We start from the raw sequence: 11,793 nt of genomic DNA on the forward strand, positions 1-11,793 counted from the left end.
TCTATGTCAACGTCCAAAGGAAGGCCGGGCCCACTACTGGCAACCAGATGCCATGTGTTTATGACAGAGACAAATATTGGAATCCCTAAGTGGAAAAACATGCCATGCTGGCACACAGCAGCGGCAGCGAAACGTTACATCATTCTGACGATTTAATGAGCACAGCCTGGATCAGATCAGAAATTTAAATACCTGCCAATGCCAATATAAAAGCCTGTATTTCATGCTTCATGAGAGAGGGTAGAAAGTAAGTTTCACTCGATAGGAAAACAATGGTTGGAGGATGAAGGGGCTGCGGTTGTGGTTGAGGGGGAGGCAAGCAGCGCTGCCTAAGTCCTGCTGAAAGCCACGCAAGGTATCTGGACGCAGGGAATCCATGGAGCCACAGCTCAGCCGCACTGACATTCACATGGAGGAAATGACAAAGAAGCAATTGAGTGCAGGGACCAGATTTGGCACAGACTTATCAGAAAACACCCCACCCCCAGGGGACTGTCCGACAGTGGCTCTCTGAAGAAGCAGGGCAGCTCAGCATTGTTTTGGTGCTCTGGACAAGTGGACCGGAGTTGGAGTGGGTATCTTGGGCCAGAGGCCAACTCCGAATGAAAACACTCTGTTGTGCGGAGGGATAATTAGTACACACTCACGCAACAGACATCCATCAAAGCGATGGTGACAGTTAATTTCACCCATAAAACAAACATAGCCTTCTTGTTAGCCATTTCGTAACTTGTGCATGGGCAGAAAATATACAATGATGCCACTAGAAGTGAAATGCACAAACAAAACACAAATTAGAGATGGCATTCCATTTTCATAATCCACACCTCCAACGCACAGAGAAGATGAACAGTTTTCAGTTGCAAACACAAGCTTCCGAGTCCCTCGAGCAAATCGCTCAAAGCACTCGAGCGTTTGCACAGTCCAAATGCAGCGAGGAGTTATTTTCAGGCATTCATACAGGAGGCGTAGAGCTGCACTGAAATTAACTATGTAAACCCGCAGCCTTAGAGCTACCTTCTCACTAGAGACCAGTCAGGACAAAGCAAGTGAAACACAGAAAACCATACAAAGGGTGCTCATTATTGTTATTTGATATGGTGTGAGCATATGTTAACGCATCAAATTTAATAGATTTATGTGTAAAACTATTTTGCCCCGACTTCAACAACTTGACAGAGCTCACACGGCGCTCAGATGATGCACACCTGTTTTCACTTTGTCACTAAATAAGCAGAAGACCTGCAACAACCGTACAAGCTGAAAGAACAAATCATTATACAAACATCATATCATCACCACTGTAATTGTGTTATTTGTTAGAACTGACTGATAAATATAACAGACTGAACAGCAAAACGCTGCGCTGAACACAATGATTTGACACTTCAGGCAAACCAGTGAAGTCGGGGAACAGAGCTGAATGAAAAGGCAAAGGAAGGAGCCTTTTCACATGTGCATAGGTGTGACATTGGGCAGAGCTCCAAATGCTCTGCAAACTGTTTTCTCTTCATTTTTCACATTCTTGCTGCCACCGCTGTCTGCATTCACTGCTGAACCACACCTGTCACCTCTGTGCCGTGAGTGATGGAGGAACAGTGAGAACAACAGAAATCGACATCATGGTCTGAATTTTTTCTTTTTTTTTCTACAGCTAAGTTATAGTATGTAACTTTCACACACTGAAATGTCTATAAACAAATAGACCTATGTTATTTATATATATATATATATATATTTTTTTTTTTTTTTTTTTTTTTTTGAGTTGTCAACTAACATTATCCCAGATGTTTCCAGCAATTCTCAAACCTAGAGCAATATGTGATGTTAATCATGGTAACAGTACGCTTCATTTGGTAGCCTGTCAGTGATTTTAAATGTGCAGCTGCTTTATTCAGGGCTTTTACTGGTTATAATCACCAAGTCTGCTTGTTCTGGAGAGGAGGAAAGCTCTGCGGATAATTCAGCTCCAGGTAAAAACCTCCTGAACGACTTGACACTGAAGGAATCCCAACCAGGAGAAGCTTATGGCAATGGTAGTGAGGACATTCCCATGAAAAACTCCCATGACCCCACGCTACTTCACGACATCACCCAATGCTATCTTTTTTTTTAAGTTATTTTTTTGGGCAGTTTTGGCTTTTATTCATATATTATATAGAGAGAGAGGGAATGACATGCAGCAAAGGGCCATGGGTCAGACTTGAACCCATGGCTGCGGCGCTAAGGACTGAGCCTAAGTGGTACGCGCTCTACCAGTTGAGCCACCATAGCGCCCCACCCAATGCTATCTTTTGTCAGTCACAGTGGCACAGCTTATATTTTTTTGACACTAGGGGGATGAATACAGCGTTATACTATGACTGAAGTGTTGATGTAAATACAACATGCTTGTTAAAGCCGTACAGAAATCTTCTTGTATATGCCTTCAATGCCTTCCTGTCTATGGCTTCCTCTCTTATCTCTGTTAAGGAGGTTGGACAATGCAATCTTTGAGTCACATCCATATCACTCTTACAGTCCTTGAGGGTAGAAAAAAAATCCCTCTCTTGACACAGAAGGCCACTGTCTCCACAGGGACTTGACATGTAGCAGATACAGCACAAACCCCTCAAGACGAGTTTTCATTCCTTAATACTGTTGATTGTGTGGATCCTTTTCTTCTTCTTTTTTTTTCGCATTAACAACCACATCCTGTTGTGCTTGGGTTTCCCCCCCCACTGGTTCTACATAATATCCACAAAGAAACTAATATTGGTAAATAAACTAGTTAATTTTAATGTCCGTAGCAATTTGAACAGGAAGAAAACCAGTAACACATTAAATGGAATCTCAGTTATCAGTACAGTTGTATTGATGTAGCATCATCTACTCTGTCTTTGATGTTTTGTTGCAATAAAAACCACAGCTTTTGGGAGTAGCAAACTTAAACTAGGTGTGTCTCAGAGTGATCTGCAAGATGAATATTGAGGCCATCAAGGCATTTTTTAACACATTAAATAAAGCTCAATCTCTTCCCGATCCTTTGTTTGTCATAATCCATTGCCGTCCTTTATACAAGGGAATCTGTTCCTTAATGCACAGCATTGTGTTGCACATGAGTGAACTGCAAGGCAGCATGAACAAATAAACAATAGCCAGGAGAATCAATTAATGTCGCCTAACACACAGCCAGCATTAGCAAGCAATGGCACTTTTACCTCTATTTCAGTTCCAGTCTGCAGATGGAAACACCTCACCTCAGTATTTATTCTCTTCTCTCCAACAAGAGATACACACTTGTTTCTCCACAGATTCCAAAAAGCGATACGGATCCCAAACTATCGTAGGAAACTATCAGAGGAAAGCAGTCATGCAGGCTGTGTTTTCTTAATGCAAAGTGATTCAGCACATCTTATCTATCGTATTATGTAGGAAAGTACAAATATAGAATCAGATACCCGATATCAAATGACGTGGTGCTGAACAGACGTGTAAATTCCACATGAGGACAAAACAAAAAAAAAATGCAAACTGACAACGGGCATGAAGTTGGGTAGGCAGTGACTAAGAAAACTAGGGATGGTTGACGTGTACAAATGGGAGGTTCTGCAGAAATCACCCTGGAACAAGGAGCAGATCTGTGCAGAGAAGCCTCCTGGAACACAGTCAACACATTTCACACACGCAGAGCCTGGAAACAACACGCTTGGGGCTTCCACCTTCATTTAGATGAAAATGGACCTCCTCGAGAGGAAATAAAGCCATTTTTAACTCCCCCTCTCGCTACGAGTCGGCCTCCTGTAATGTGCCCAGTCAATGGACTGTGGGTCTATTCAACTGCAGGCAGCCCACAGCACAGCCATAAATAATGTAGGGCAGCTCACATGAAATCCTAATCACCATTGTGCTGTCACCCAACAGAGAAGATTGCTTGTTTAATTTACTGCGCCGCATCTGTCTCAGTTCTGGCCAATTTAGTTTCACAATTTCAATGGGCAAGTATTCCAGGTATTTATCAATATGCTTTTCACCCAATGCCATGAATCAACGAGAACGCAGTGTTCATGTATCTAAGTGTGTGTGTGTGTGTGTGTGCAAGTGTTTTGGATGATGGTGTATATCTTTGCCATGAAGAACAAACGAGAAAGCTGCAGTTTGTGAAACAACAAAGGCTGAGAAGAAGCCATCAACACTCAATAACCAGAGCTCATTATTGTCCATATACAACATACTTCATTACATTACTATTCCATTAGCATGCAGACATTTGCATATTCCAGTCACCTCTTTACAGAGGCTGTTGATCATAAATGGCAGCCATATGCTGCCTGGTGGGCCATATTACAGAATTATTACTGCGACACAAAAAGCCAAGAAAAATGGAAATTATGTTGACACAAAATGAGGTACAGAACCAATCAACAGATCCGCCATTATTGATAGTGTCTCACAGTCTCACTGACTGAAAGACTATCATTCATATCCACCGGTTTTGCTTTCCTGTTGGCAAACATCTATCGGCTCGTGTGCTGGGTGCATTTCTGACAGGCTTTCCTCACAAATACATGAACCGTACAGGCGGTGTATTTTCTGTGTATTAACCACAAACACAACAATTATTTCTGTGCCTTTCAAAAGGAACAAAATGCTGAAGATTAACTGGTGCTTTATAAACCCTCACAAAAGGTAAATGTAAATAGCTCGTAGTCGTCCTTTGCTGCACTGTTTTTGGGGAATTTTGGCTTGGCGTCCACTCCTCCAGCTGCAAACACAGGAATCCAGTCGTCGAACAGGCTCTGTACTGCAACCTTTCAGCATGACAGTGATTTGGTGCGATGGCTCTTCACTGTGTCTGGCTGCACTGTGATGACAGCCAGTGGAGACAGAATAAGTAGCAGTGGCTCACTAGCTACATGGACTTGGCGGGCACAAGCCAAGGCAGCAGAGCAGCGCGATAACGATGCTATGAGCTGAGTCACTTACAACCAGCTAGCTCATCGAGCTAGCAGCAGCAACCGTTGTATCATCTTTGTTCAGGACCATTATTTCTTCACCGTGGTGTTCACTTCACACTGATAAATGTGGCCGAGCAACTTGAGCTAATGTGCAGGCAGCTGCAACCACAGCAGCTGGGTAACACACTATCAACTGCCACATACGCCCACACAGGAGGCACAATAGAGGGGATTTGTTCCACTGAAATCAGTGTTAAGATGCTTTGGTTTTGTGTAGTGCTTGGAAAGTGGACATGGCCACCGCACAGGGGACTCGTGTGTAATGTTCCTTACCGCCGACTGGGAATAACACGGACCCTCTCAAGTGTCTTAATTAGGAAGATGAGATCTGGTATGATGAAGAGCACTCCAGCCCATAAGTAACCACTACAGCTTTGTAATCTGGCGTGGATTTCTTTGACAATGATTTAATCATCAAAAATTTTCCTTCTAAACCACAAAACATTCTCAGGTTGCTGTTTTTCCATTGTGAGTATTTTCTGCCTTTCTCTGCTTTTTATCATTGTGAACTGAACATATTTGCATTTTGAAACGTGGGTCAAACAAACCAACGCATTTGATGATGTCAGCTTGGAGGAGCCTAGGAAACTGGAATGAATATTTCCATTACTTTACTAAACAAATAATGAGATTAATTGTAGTCGTAGATATAATCTGGAGCCATCCTGGGTGACAAGTCCAATCTTTTTGTCTTGGATATTCTTTATCTGGCAGCACAGCAGTCTTTTTTATATATTCTATTGTCCAAGAATGGAAGGTTTTGTTATTCTTTACAAAAACAATGCCGTAACTGACTGCAGACACACACTTGGCTCAGAGTAGTACTGGTATTATCAAGGAACGCTTGAGGACAGATTGGCTCGTCAGACATCTGTATAAGTGACACTGGCTATCTGGCTAGGTGTCTGACTCATGGCAGCAGAGGGTTAACTTGGCAGCTCAGCTGTACAGCGCAGCTCTAAAAGGAATATTAACGGCATGTCCCCCAGTGCAGACTGAGAGAGAGCAACAGGAAAGGAGGACGGAGAGAAGAGGAGAGATGGAGAAAAGGCAAAGGGGTGGGTGTGCGAATCCAATTTCCAGTGACAGTGCGCTCAGGATCACTGTTTCAGTGAAAGAACATATCATCTGTCAAAGTTAATGGCAGTGTCCTGGGGAAAATGAAGGAAAATAGAATGGAGACCATTCATTAAGAAGGTGGGGGATGGGGGTGTGTCGAAGCCACCGGTCTGCTCCACTGTCTCCCCGGGAAAATAAATATATACACAAGCCATTATTTGTGCATTTACGAGGTGGCAGTACAGCCACGATCAAGGGCTAGTTCTCATGCTACAGAGATAATATTAGCGCAGATGCCTGAGGAGGAATCTGTGGGATGGAGCACAGAGCTATCACTGGGAATGAAGAGGTCGTCCTGGCTGCCTGGTAGGACGGCTGGCAGGCTAGCTAACGGGCCCGGCCAGCCTGTCTCTCACTCAGAGCTGTGGATGTACTCAGTGGAAGCAATTGACACCATTGTTTTATGGAGAGGAGGGTGGAGGGGGATTAAGAACCAACAATAGGGCTCTTTCACTGAAAATGTCAGCCGTCACGCCGGGGGACTGTCCGACCGGGCAGAGACACTTTCATAAAAAGCCAAGGTACAAAATGAGTGTGGAAAATAGTATGAAACTCTGTGAAGAGGGCAATGAAATGCTATGCCATGGGCCAGAACGTTCACATGCCAAATGGTAGAAATGCAATCTCAAACATGGGACAACAGGCTATGGGAAACTTTACAACAGGATCATGTGAAACAGAGCAGAAACACAAGGCTTTGAATCTATTTTTGTTCTGTGTGATCTTGAAGATCTGTTTGTCTAAAAAAAATAAATAAAAAAAATAAAAAAAATAATGTGCAACAACTGCATATAAATATGTCAATAATTTCGAGGTCGACCAAAACAATCTGCGGTTTGAAACATCCCAAATCAATAACCAGGATAATAGGTTATATGGGTCTTTAGCTCAGCCTCATTAGGAAAAAAGGAGACAAACGTGGCCTGATTCTTCAGGCAAATTAACATAGTGAGAAACCTAAAATATCACAACCGATGATCCATTCTGGGACATTTTATTATGAGACTATAAACGGAGAGATATGAAGTTCTCTCTCTGAGTGCTTTGATAACCCCACTGGCCTTGGACCTCTTTGAAAATCTCACTCTGAAGGTTTGAGGTGAATATAAAGCGCAAGTTGAAGTGAGGTACCCTGCCGCTTTAAGGCTGGGATGAAACCAAGTTATTCTACCACTCTGACCTAATTGCTCTCTCGCTCTCTCGACATGAACACTGGGAGCTGTGCACTCTGACACGTAAAGATTATTTAATACCATCAAAGCCATAAAAAGAGGAATAAAAGGAGGCGGTGCGAAAGAGGGAGTGGGGTGGGGTGGGGTGGAGGGGGTTACCCTCGCGTGGCTGGCAGGGCCGTGTGGGCCAGTTTGCTGTGTGGAGAAAGAGAATCAGTATGCAAAAGCAGGCCTGTCTAACTGCCGCCGGCCGACGTGAGTGGAGCTCCCACATCCTAACATCACAGCGCCTCCACTCCCCCTCCAAAAAAATCCCACTCGGCTTCGGCTACACTCTCCTGGTATCGGCTCCCACCCTTCTTCTCTCCTGCTTTTCCCACACTCGCCCCATTCCCTAAGGCAATGACTACGTCATTGGGCACCATGGCCAAACCACTGTAATATCCCAATTTATTCCTACTTATTCTGACAGAGTCAGGGCCTGTTTCATGTAGGTCAAGACTGGTTTTATTAGTGTAAAGCTACACTGCTCAGTTCCACTGGTCTTCATTTTTTAGGAGTAACTGTTTCTCTCTGAGGCCAAAGATGTTATTTGCTGACAAACTGAACGATTCTTGGCAACATCAGTAAACTGGTAAACCATAACATGACGAAAACACATCAAAACTAATTCTAAAACCCAGCCCATTGTTTTTATTCTTATTATGCAAGTGAAACTCTGCAGGGTGGTTTTCACTTGAAGTGTTTCTTATCCCAGAAACAGAGCTACTACTGACAGAGTGTGCGTGGGACTGGGTAGAAGTGTTTACCGTTAAGCAGGAGCTGGGTGACATCTCCAGGGTGCCCTGCCATTGTGGGGAGCATGTCTCATCTGTCAGTGCCTGATGAGTTTGTGCTGCACAGGCACGGCCTCGTGAGTCAGCCTGGCACGTCAACAACAGAGGAGCAAGCTGCTGTAGTGAGGCTGTGTGTAGACCACTACAGGCCAAACCAAACCACCTGACACACTGAAGACTTTTTCAGAGAAAACTAGGCCCAAAGCCAAAGTTAGCCAAAGTCTTGTCACTCTCTAACTTGCCATGCAATATGACTCAAAATTTCTGAACTCAACATACAATTGAAGTTGATTTCAGTTTTACTGACAGAATCAAAAGAACATGTCATTTGGATGTGAGCAATCCTTAATAATTCAATGTCTTTCATCAAGTAAAGTCAACTGTTCCCCACATAAGCAAAAAAAAAAAAAAAAAAACGTCATCAAATGTGACAAATAAAACTGACAAATCTAGGCGCTACTGACTCACTACTACTCTGTTTTTAAAGAACAAAGAAGAAAAAAATTTCCTTTCCAGTGTCATTCGCACTTGACTTTACAATCTGCAGAGGAAGCAGAGGGACATGGTGAGGGCGTGGGGGTTTTGAAGAGTCAAAGTGAGTGTGCCACTGCCTCCATGATGATGATGACACATTTAGTACCATGTGAAACCGAGGCGTGCGCGGCTTTTAACTGGCACTGTTCACACAAGGAGCAAACCGACTTCCCGTTGACACTTGACAGGGAGGGTTTGACAGTATCACAGAAAACCCTCGCCTTGTGCTATGAAACAGCACACTGCTGCATTTTCACAAACAACACTGATTCAGTTTAACATCTGGAAGAACCCATTCATAATTTCCAAGTTTGTCAGTTTTGAAAATATTGTTGCAAAAAAAAAAAAAAAAATTCTAGATTCTAGATTTTCCTTTATGGTCTAGGATGAAAAAAACATGTGACTAAGATCTGCTGTTAACAATGATTTGAGAACATAATTTCTCAAAAATTCTCTCACTATGTTAGATCTCAAATTCATTTATGATTTACTCATGAATGCCAACATCACACCTTTCAGATGACCTCATTCCTACCTTTGAGACAGGAACCACATTTTTAGAATTTGGTGATGGGCATGACTTGCATCAGGTAAAATAAGATGGATAGACAGCAGATTAAAACAGTTATGACAAACGTCTAAAGGTTATTATCATATGTGACGGTTTAGTAGGCAGGTTAGCGATCTCGCATTTGGCACAAGCCCCCCCCAATTACAGTGATGGCACACAACCTTCAACTGTGAATCACACCAAAAGAAGAGATGACAGAGGAAAACCCTGAGAAATACCAAATTTCCCACTGAGTGGCTTGGCCTCTAACGCATCTTGCTCTGAATGTCACAGGTTTTCACAGGAAACAGCATCTTTTTCCTCCAGCCCCACCTCACAAAAACGAAAAATCTGCAATGCCTTGTCTGCAGCCAATATCGGAGGTGACTGAAGCATCATGAAATCTGTAATATCATAAAATAACATTCAACAAATCATGTTGTGCCAAATGCTTAAACTGCACCAAATTAACAGATCACGCAGACAAAAGGAGACTTCTAGAAAGTACTTGTTACAGCCTTAAATGGAGGGTAATGAGCACTGTAAACTGGGGTTTTTTTTTTACAAGACAACATTTTACAAGATAACACTGCAGGTCTCTGATGCTGCAGGGTATGTAACTGAAATGTTATAACACAGTCCTGACATTTAATTTGCTGAGATCCAGACACCTCAAATTGGCACATTATCTTGACAGGGGTTAATCGGGGGTGTTAACAAATTGGTTGAGATGTCTGTCAGTTTGCAGTTGTACTTCGAGGCTTAAATTTTAGTTTTTAATGCGACAGAAGAAGAATGCATGTGTGTGTCGGGTCATCAAGTTTCCAGCTTTTTATTGGAGCACATCAGAAGAATGCAGGCTGTGGTTGCCCCTGTGCAAGCTGTGCCTGTTCATCCACTTATAGCACACTGAGGAGAGGAAGTGGGCTCCTGATATGATCCGTATCAACAGCAAAGTGTATTATGCACTCGAGCAAAGTTCACCTCAAGCCCAAAGTAGCCCACAGTAAAGCAGTACTGACCAAAAAATATGTAAATGCACGATGCGAAAAAAAACAACAACACATTTCTCCACATTCCGTTGTCCTGATGCTGCACAAACAAACTAGCTCTTGTCGGACACACAGCGTTACACGTTTTTTAACTCCACATATCGGCACTTTTCTGAGGCACAGAGCTAGATGGTTAGCAGGTTGGTTTTGTTAATTGACTCACGGAAACTGTCAGCGCACAAATGTGTCCCAGTGTCTTTACAAGCTACACCGAGAAGCAGACAAGCGTTAGCTTCGCATGCTAGCTGCCTCTAACAGACGTCGCATCCACTGAATATAATGTCGCTTGGACGAACACAATTAGCCAGTTTCTCTTTGCAATGCGAATGGATCCATTAGCGGCCATGAATTACCAACTTGACTGGAGTTTCAGACTCCAGTTATTCAACCAGTTTCTGTCAATGAACGGCGTTAAAAAAAACCTGTAACACTCGTGCACATCATGACCGTGGCCAAGCATGACGCATTCAAAATCCTCCAGGTGAAAAGGGCTACAGTTTAATACGGTACCCGGTTGACCCCCCTACAGAGACTGAGACATGGAAGCATGCTGTCAAATGTTGACAAGCTGTCAATGACAAGTGGATGGAAATACCTGGGACCTGTTGACTCCTCCTCCCGGTCCCCTCGGGCTGCTGGTGGAAGTTCTTCTTCTTCTTCTTCTTCTTCTTCTTCTCTGCTGGTGGAAGTTCAGCCGCGCAGCTGTATTTCTCCGCAGTGTTACTCTTTTCAAAGTTTTCTACCGACACTCAAATCTCCAAACGGTGGCTCTCACGGGCGCTGGGTTAAATTAGCCCCCCCCCCCACCCGGCAAACCGTAGGTAAGAGGCGGCGAGCCGCTTTCAGAGAGCAGGCAAGTTTGGCACGGCTTTCGCAAAGGCAACCATTGCAGTCACGTTCTCTGGCTGTGAAATTCAACACCAGCTCTGACCCCGCCCCTTTCCTTTTATGGGGGCCAGTCCTCAAAAGTGGATGTCCTGCTCTCTCCAGATGTGCTCTCTGCTCCGTTGAGATGAGCGGCAGCGAGAAAAATGAAGCATTCCTTCAATTGCATATTTTTAAGTGTATCTCCTCCTTTCAGCTCTTTTAAGCCTCAATAAAATGCACAATACTCCCTTTTCTTTTCTCAGTCAGGCAGCCAAAGATAGATTTTTGTGTTGCCAAAGAACAACGGTAATACTTAACCTTGAATGTGAGGTTACATTCAATGTCTCCAATGTATGATTATGTAATAGGGATATTTTTAAAGTACAAATACAAATACACATTTTACACAAGCCTCACAACGTGTTTAATTTTGGCAAAACCCAGATGAAAAATCCTTTTAATTTTATTTTTGCAAGGAATAAGAAAGAATGCTTAGTGAAAAATGTAAGAATATCAAAACCAGTCATGCATCCATTACACAATTAATCACACTGCAAATATTTAGAAATAACTAGACATGCTACACATTTTTAGCTGTTCAGCAGCCAAATCTCATATATGACTTAAGCTTTACAGAAAGACTCCACAGAAAATCTGGGTTTCCTT

General features: G+C 43.1%; 1 protein-coding gene across 6 annotated transcripts in view; it reads right to left on the reverse strand.

Moving 5' to 3' along the window:
• Positions 1-11,185, reverse strand: part of raraa (retinoic acid receptor, alpha a) — a 141,966-nt gene extending 130,781 nt beyond the window's left edge. For all 6 annotated transcript variants that reach the window (XM_056365309.1, XM_056365308.1, XM_056365305.1 and 3 more), the window contains exon 1: positions 10,856-11,185. The gene's annotated coding sequence lies outside the window, so the exon portion shown is untranslated. The remainder of the gene's footprint in view (positions 1-10,855) is intronic.
• Positions 11,186-11,793: the final 608 nt, after the last annotated feature.

The sequence above is a fragment of the Seriola aureovittata genome, chromosome 21, assembly GCF_021018895.1.
Source record: "Seriola aureovittata isolate HTS-2021-v1 ecotype China chromosome 21, ASM2101889v1, whole genome shotgun sequence".
Classification (NCBI taxonomy): domain Eukaryota; kingdom Metazoa; phylum Chordata; class Actinopteri; order Carangiformes; family Carangidae; genus Seriola; species Seriola aureovittata.